At 47.9% G+C, this 8,754-nt stretch overlaps 1 long non-coding RNA gene across 1 annotated transcript in view; it reads left to right on the forward strand.

Annotated features, from left to right (window-relative positions):
• Positions 1–135: 135 nt before the first annotated feature.
• LOC102755827 overlaps positions 136–8,754 on the forward strand; it is a 22,432-nt gene continuing 13,813 nt past the window's right edge. Inside the window, exons 1-2 of the long non-coding RNA XR_435430.2 lie at positions 136–356; positions 8,081–8,159. This is a non-coding gene — a long non-coding RNA (uncharacterized LOC102755827). The remainder of the gene's footprint in view (positions 357–8,080; positions 8,160–8,754) is intronic.

Raw genomic sequence — 8,754 nt, forward strand, 5'->3', positions numbered from 1 at the left:
GCGTGGCCTCTCCTCCGGCGCCCTGCGGCCCCGCCCCGAGCGGGCAGCCGAACAACGCGGGCCAATCGCGGTGCGGGAAGCGACAGGGGCGGAGCGAATGCTAATCACGCCTTCTTGAGACGCGGGGCGGGAAACGCTAAGCTCGAAGTTCCAGGGAGTTGTCTGCAGCCGCCCACGGTGCGGGGCTCCCTTTCCTGCAACGTCCTGGCTGCAGAACCTTTGCTCCCAGGGCCCCTACCAGTGCTCCTCTCCGCAGCTAAGCATTCCTACCGCGTCCAGCGCTCGTTTAAAAGAACCGCTCAAAGAGTCACTCTTAACCGTGCACCTGTCTCCCCTCCGTGCTGTCCTCATACCAGGTGAGCTCACGTCCAGAGAAGAGCGAATGCTTGCGGAGCCCCTACTGTGTGCCAGACCGCGCGTTAATCGTTTCCATCTGAATACAAGATCTCAGACCCTTGCAACAGTTCTATGCGGCGGGTACTCCTTACAGGTGAGGAAACTGAATCAAGGTATCCGAGCGAATGCTAGTTCCCCAAGAAAACCTCAGCCCCATTTTGTTCCCAGAGCTATTCCGAGCGCCTGGCACGTGATAGGCGCTCAAATGGCAAACCCGTATTCGAACCTAGGTAATTGGGCTGCGGCATCCACACTTTTAACCACTCCCCCTGTGGACAATAGGCATCTCCAAGGTTTCAACCTTTACTGGCATTTCCTAACAAAATCATCTGGTTGTGACAAGCAAGTGATTTTTCCCCCTGTTTTTGCAAGACGCGAGATGTTAATCCTTTATTAGAGGTTTAAAATCCCAGGCAGTTCCCCGCAGAGAGAAGCAACGCAGGCTCCGGGCTCTGTAATGGGCAGGGCGCTGGGCCCCCTGGGGGCTGCAGGCTGCTTAGCTGCCCGCAGCAGCCGCCGAGGGCCGGGGGCGCACGGGGCAGCCGCCGCCCGAGGGAGACCTGCTGGGCGCTCCCACTGCGGAGACACACAGCGGCGCTCTCCAGATGGGTCTTTATGCTGCCGGTTTTAAATGTCCTAAAAATGCCTCTTTTTCTACGTGTTCTAATTAGGTGGAAGACGGAGGTGTTTAGCATACTTGAAATTCATTCAGACGCTTACAAAGAGGGCCTGAATTGTTTCCCACTCCCCCACTTCTTCCTCTGGGAAGGTGGTGAAAAAAGGCTGGAGGGCCAGGGAACTTGAAGGACTCAGGACTGGACTGAAGGGGTGAGATAGGCCGCGGGTATTGTTCTTGTGTCCTGGATTCCATTTTGTACAGATTGAGAGATTAAATGGCAGAATAACCCTCTCCCTCCCACTTATCAACAAGGCTTTGTGGGAAACCATGAGGAATATGTGTATTCATCCCAGCCTTAGAGTTAAAAGGAATAAATACCAATAGCGTTACAAACATCAAAACCATTAGTCAATATGTTTTCCGTGGACATTACATCTTTCTACAGGTGTTCCTATCTTATCTCTTTTGTTTTTTGGAAATACTTGGCACTCTGGGTGGACAAACTTGCCAGGGCTGAAAGTAGTGGCCGTTGAAAAGCCATGGAATAGCGGTCAAAAAGAAAGGGAACCCCTCAGTGGAAAGTATGGACGGTGGACATGCCAGGGGAGGGCTGTCTCTTTCTATGCCCTTTATGCAACGTGTGTCTTATTGGGGATGAACAAGTTTTGGCTAATAATAAAAATTATTTGAAGTTGGAGAATGTTAATCACTCCCACTGGAATTTAGCCAGAATACTTGTGTTATTTCACATCGTTCCGACTCAAATGATGTTATCTACTGGTTGGTAAAGCTATCTCTGCTTAATCAATAATAGTGAAATGTTATTTTTGCTTGGAGGTCTCTATAGTAGTCATAACAGCAGAAAACTTTGCCAAAAGAGACTTATTTTGCATTGCATAGCTTTTTGTACATTTGAATTTTTGCTTTTTAAAATATACTGGTATATTGCTTCAATTTAAAGGCAGTTTAAAATATGCTGACTATTTAACATGTATTTGGCAGGGTAGTAAATAATTCGTTTATGTTAACTAATTTAATCCTTACAACAACCAGATATAACTGGCCCCATAATGACTTGCCTGAAGTTACTTATTCAGTCATTGGAAAGCATAGAAATAAAAAATTTCTCCTGAGTCATAATTTATTATTTATCAAGCTAGATGACACTAAATTATTTTTAAATATATTTTTATTGAGAAGGAGAGGGGGAGAGAGAGAGTGGAACAGCAATGTGAGGGAGATTCATTGATTGGCTGCCTCCTGCACGCCCCACACTGGGGATGCCCTGATCGGGAATTGAACCTTGACCTCCTGGTTCATAGGTCAAAACTCAAACACTGAGCCACGCCAGCAGGGCAACACTAAACTATTTTTAAGATGCATTTTTAAGCACCCAGAACGTTGCCAAATATTCTAGTCTATTAATTTACTCAGATAGCCTTTCATCCATCCATTCATCCATCATCCAAAAAACACCAATTGCTGAGTTGAAGGCGCAACTGCTATCTTAAACATGTTTCTACAAAGCCTAGTTCATGAAATTCAACTTAAATTTTTGTCCAAAGTGAGTTAAATAACTGATGAAAATACAGACAATGATGCTAACTAGCCATCCCATCTACAAAGTGTGTGACATTCCAAAAGTTTTGAAGTGTCGGTTTTGGACTCTGTCATCAGGAAATAGTTGCAGCATTTTTAATCTTTACTAGATTTGTATTGATTATATATGTGTTACTCTGTTGAGACAGTTGAGAGTTCAATGCTATAGGAATGAATAAGCAGTAGTCTGTGTATACTCATACTCGTCAATATCTCAGTAAGCAAGCCTGGAACGGTCTTGATGAGATGCCTTCAATAAGGTTGTGAAACAAATGGATGAATGAATGACAACTGAGATTAACTTTAAAAATTATATATTTTTTTATTGATTTCAGAGAGGAAGCGAGAGGGAGAGAGAGATAGAAACATCAATGATGAGGGAGAAACATTGATAGGCTGCCTCCTACACGCCCCTTCCTGGAGATCCAGCCCGCAATCCAGTCATGTGCCCTGACCAGGAATTGAACTGTGACCTCCTGCTTCATAGGTCGATGCTCAACCACTGATACATGCTGGCCGGGCTGAGATTAATGTTTTAAACTTTAGCAATTGGCATTGAGCCCTTGAACACAGCTTACCTTATGAGAGCTGTATCTGAGGTTGACCATACCCTGTTCACTGCAGCATGAGTCCAAACCTTGGCTCTGCCTTTCATAGCTGTGCCACCTTGGGCAAGTCACCTAACAGCCCCAGGTCTTCTCTCCTCATCTGTAAAATGGAAATACACATAGTTATCTATCTCCTAGTGTCGTATTGAGGGGTAAATGAATTTATAAGGCAAAGGGCTTAGAGCCTTGTCTAGCACCTGGTAAGTCTGTCTATATAGGTCTTAGTTATTATTCTTGTTGTTGTTGCTGTTGTTTTCTACCCTGGTTTATTCTACTTTTCTGTTTTCCCAATCTTGTATATTTCCTTTTGTGTATTATTTTAATAATGAAAACATCGTTACATTTTTTAGATGTTACTTTGTGTCTGAGCACACTCCCAGCTGTCACTAGTGTTTAGATACCAGCTAAATTTGATGCCAAAGCAGGGATCATTTCACTTGCCCTGGATCAAAGTGCATGCACCTGGCAGCAGCAGCCAGCCCAAGGGCGCGCATGGCCCTGGCACAGGACAGACACCTGTGAGCCAACACCGGTCCCTCACAGGTACTTTCAGGCTCACTCCATACATATCCGGGAGCGCTTCTGATGAGTCCTCATCAAATCAGACACCTCTAGACAGGAAACCCAGACACTAACCAGAGGATTAGCATGATGAATCATTTGTCCAGGTTCATAGTGGGACTGTCTTGTTCACATTAGAAGTGGAATAATTCAACTGTAATCTTCAGTCTTCTCCCATCCCCCATGGTGGTGGCGATTGTAGGAAGTCAACGCTTTTTTCTCTCCCCCCTCCCCCAAGGGGGGGGCGTAATGGAAGTACTAACTAATCTTTCCCATATTGGGCAGTGGCTCTCAGCGTCACATTACAGTCGCCCTGGGAACTTTAAGAAACCCTGGTGCTTGGGACCTATTAAATCAGAATCTGCGGTTTAGGGCCCCCGACACTGTTTTTTGGTTTCGTTTGTTTGTTTTGGTGCGGTTTTGCTTTAACTCTCCAGGTGATTCTGACTGTCAGCTGGTGTAGAGAACCACTGACATAGATGGTTTTCTTATTTCCTCAGTACAGCCCCACACTTGGGCCTGGCTGCACCTTCTGCAAAAGGGGTTAATTACCTCAGCATGTAATATGGAATACCTCAGGAGAAGGTATGAAAAAAGTGCATTCTAATCTAATTGTGTGGGAATCTGGGCTGGAAATTTATGTAGAAAAAATTACGTAGCAACAAAATTGTGGTCCAGTGATGGTAACATTAACAACAATGACGACCATAATAACAGCAACTGATGGGGGGGGGGGGAGCATTTTCAATGTGCACATACTGTGCTAAGCATGTTAGACATATAATCTCTTACTTCCAAGAGTTCTGTAAGGTTGATGTTATTATCACCACTTTATTTTATGTTTTTATTTCTTTGTTAATCTTCACTTGAGTATATTTTTTCATTGATTTTTAGAGAGAGCGGAAAGGGGAGGGAGAGACAGAGAGAGAGAGAGACATCAATGTGTGAGAGACACATTGATTGGTTGCCTCCCACACGAGCCCTGACCAGACACCTCTAGACAAGAAATCCAGTCTGCAACAGAGGTACATGCCCTTGACCAGAATCGAACCCGGGACCCTTCAGTCCTCAGGCTGACACTGAGCCAAACCAGCGAGGGCATTATCGCCATTTATAGGTGAAGAAACTGAGGTTCAGACAAGTTAAATAACTTGTTACCCACGGTCACACACCTTCCAACTTGGGTTTTCCTAACGCCGACACCTGTGTTGTCATGGGGTGCAGGCCTCATTGCAGTCCCAGCAGTAGAGGGACCTGAGAACCACCAGAGGGTAAATATTGAGATAAACAACGTCCCTCGTTCATTAGCGTTCCCTTCCTGGGGACCAGGTTGAATCTTCAATTCTAGTGTTTGAGGGGGCTAAAGTGTGGAGCAGCTGCAGGCTCTGGGTCCACCTGGAATCCAGCATACGTCTAGCGCCAGCTCGTTCTTTGGGCTTCGCCCATCAGGCGTGAGGTAGGATGCTCCTTAGACCGGATTTCAGAACCTACCTGGTATCTTGGCACAGGAAGTTTCAGTTCAGTAAACACTGACGCGGTACATGCTGTGAGCCAAGCACTGGTGCCAGGGGTGGAAACACGAAGAGGCTCGGGCGTACCAGCAGGGCATGAGGGGAGTGCAGAGGGGACCCTAGCCCAGCCTGTTGGATCAGGGGAACCCCGGCTGTGCTTGGGAGGCCGAATCTGAGTAGGTGACCTCTCAGTCAAGATTTAGTGCAGGAAACAGAAGCCACTCTAGGTATGTTAAGCAGGTGCTTACACAATTGTTGGGACAGCCTGCGGCGCAGAAGTCCGGGAGCTACCCCTGGGCTCTGGAGTTCAGGGGCCCCCTGCAGGGCTATGTTCCAGAAACCAGGATGGTGCTGCTGCTGTAGCCGCTCTTCACACCTCTGCCACTGGCGACTGTCACTGAGGCAGGACGGTGGCTCCAACAGCATTAAATGCCTATTCACATTATTTCTCAAACCCGGCTTGCCAGCAGCAATTACGACAGGATGATGCCTTCTCCTGGCAAATCTTTCAAGAGCGCACCTGGTTGACTGAACGTATTTCCATGCGGACCATAGGTGCATGGGAGTCTGGGGCATGTCGGTTTCCAGTCTCTCCAACTGGTTACTAGCAGGAGAGCATTGAGGCCTGGAGAGGCAACCCTCCGATTCCACTGCATGTGAAGAAACAGGAGGACTTCCAAGGCAGAGGAAGCAGCACAGAGAAAGGCCAGGAAAGAACACAGTAGAAGTGACAGGCAGCTGGGCATGACGAGGCTATCGGGGAGTAACGGAAGCACTGAATCAACGTTTTTACCTGAAAGAACAGTCTGTCTAATCAATGTATTTTACTTACTTACTTACTTTATTTATTTATATTGATTTCAGAGAGGAAGAGAGAGAGAGATAGAAACATCAGTGATGAGAGAGAATCTGATCGGCTGCCTCCTGCACGCCCCCTGCTGGGGATTGAGCCCACAACCTGGGCGTGTGCCCCTGACCAGAATTGAACCTGGGACTCTTCAGTCTGCAGACCGACACTCTCTGGCTGGCTTAACTTCCTATTTTTTAAAAAAATTTATTTTTTTTTTTATTGATTTCAGAGAGGAAGGGAGAGGGAGAGAGAGATAGAAACATCAGTGATGAGAGAGAATCTGATCGGCTGCCTCCTGCTTGCCCCCTGCTGGGGATTGAGCCCACAACCTGGGCGTGTGCCCCATTATCTGTACTTCCTATGACCCAGTCCCTATATAAGAACATAACCACCCCTCGGTGCTCACACCGACACACCGTCCTCAGCCGCCGTGGGAGAATGTAATACAATTTCTCAGACTCTCACAATGTCTCTTGGCCTGACTTCCGTTGGCTCAGACTTAACATTTTGGTGCCAAAACCCGGATTCACGGAGGGGCCTGAAGGGATCCCCCACTCCTGGCTGCAGGCTTCTCCAGACCACGTCGGCCCCTCGAATTTCTGGTGACTAAGAGTTACTTCCCTTGCCGGCTTTTGCCTCACCAAAGTCCTCGCCCACGGGGGCCAGAGGGCCCACTCTTCCGGAGCCAGGCCCCTGGCTACCCTGTGTTAGTGGGACACCCTAACATAGTGGCAGACTCCCTCTTCTCTCCAGCGCTTTGTTCGGACGGTTGGGACGCCTTCCCTTCGGACTTCTCACCTCCGGGATAGACTCATCTCTTACTTACCTCCCCCCCCCCCCCCCGCGCACCACACCAACCCACTGTGGGAACCAGCAACCTACTCCTAAGAGCCCTCCCCTTCAGGGTGCCTCCTCCTCACAGCCTTCAGGCGCATTTTCTACTGCAGCAGGCCTGGCCCCGAAGTGACAATGAGTCCATCTGGCCTGGGAATGGCACTTTCAATCTCAGTACCTTCACTGCCTTAGACAGCTATCGCCCCCACAGCAGAGATTCCCTACGTCCAGGCCTTCTTGCTTCTCCGTAGTCGCCCTTCCCTCTGTCAGGACTGCACTGCTTACCAAGCTCTTCTTCTTCATTCTGAACCTTCCTCCGCGTCCTCACTTCTCTCTGACCCAGCTGTTCATTCAGCCCCAATACCCGCTCGGGGACAGGGAATTCTGGCCTGTGAACAAACCTCTGAATTGTAACACTGTTCTATGAAGTTTGTTTTGCTAATGCTTATAGCCCTTCAGCGGGTTAGGGATTTCAAAAAAACGTATACAGTGCGTTTTGCCACAATTACAAACGGATTCATGGAAACTTTCCTCACAGGCCCAGCAAACTGCCTGCCGCTCACAAAGCCAGCGCAGCCTGCTTTCTTGACATCCACCCGCTCCACAGAGCAGTTGCCTGTTTAACCCTTTCTTTGTAACAAGACTGCAGACACTTGTTTGCAAAACTCACCAATCCTGCCACTACCAGGAGCAGAGCTCATCCTCACCCAAACCTTAGCACGTTATCTCTAAGGAAAGTAATAAATCGAACGCCTGTTAAAGGAATTGTTCAGGTCTATTAAAGGCCGAGAACTTTTGGGGATACATTTCATCCCACAAACAGCCTTAGGCAATAGGAAAAAGTTACCAAAAACTAGCCTTAGGAGCCCAGACCCCCACCGAGCAACGGGTAGGAATAACTTCCAGTGTTTTAACAATGGAGACAGGGCAGAGAAAGCAAGAAAGCCCTCGCACAGAAACAGGCAAATCACTTTTAAACCATATGTCACCTCAGGGGCCGTGTCCCCTCTGCCACAAGTTCGGTCGCTGGAAGAGGGACTGTCCCAGGGGCTGGAGGGTCCCTGGGGCCAGAACCTAACCACACAATGTCTTTGAACGACAGGGCCCAACGCACCAGTCAGCCCCCACTAAGAGCATCACTATGGAAGGGACGGAGCCCAAGGTGACCCTGGACATGACAGGTAAGACAATTAAATTCTTCTTAGACACAGGGGCTGCTTACTCTGTCCCCAAGACCTCTTTCTTATAGGCATCCTCAATGCCACCCTTTCCCTCTATCCCTTCAACTGTGGCCTCACCTTTAGTCATACCTTCAGAAGCTACCAGGAGGAATACAGCCCTTCCCCTTGTAAGGAAAGAATGTGGCGCTCTTAAATCCAAGTGGCTGGCAAGCCTGGGGCCTGCTCCCTCCTCCCGCCACCTTTTCCTCCAGCCTCCTAAAAAGTTGTCAAGGTCATGTTATCCCTGTTACAAAATTTATCGAGAAAATAGCTTGGATAATAATTGGCTTTAAAATCTCATAGAGTTGTGCCTGCTGGCGTGGCTCCGTGGTTGAGTGTCCACCTATGAACCAGGAGGTCACGGTTCATTCCCAGTCAGGGCACATGCCCAGGTTGTGGGCTCAATCTCCAGTAGCGGGCATGCAGGAGGCAGCTGATCAATGATTCTCTCTCTTCATGGATGTTTCTATCTCTCTCTCCCTTTCCCTTCCTCTCTCTGAAATCAATAAAAGTATATTTTTTTTTAAGAAAGGGAAATAAATAACAAAAAAATATG

The sequence above is a fragment of the Myotis davidii genome, unplaced genomic scaffold (assembly GCF_000327345.1).
Source record: "Myotis davidii unplaced genomic scaffold, ASM32734v1 scaffold394, whole genome shotgun sequence".
Taxonomy (NCBI): Eukaryota; Metazoa; Chordata; class Mammalia; order Chiroptera; family Vespertilionidae; genus Myotis; species Myotis davidii.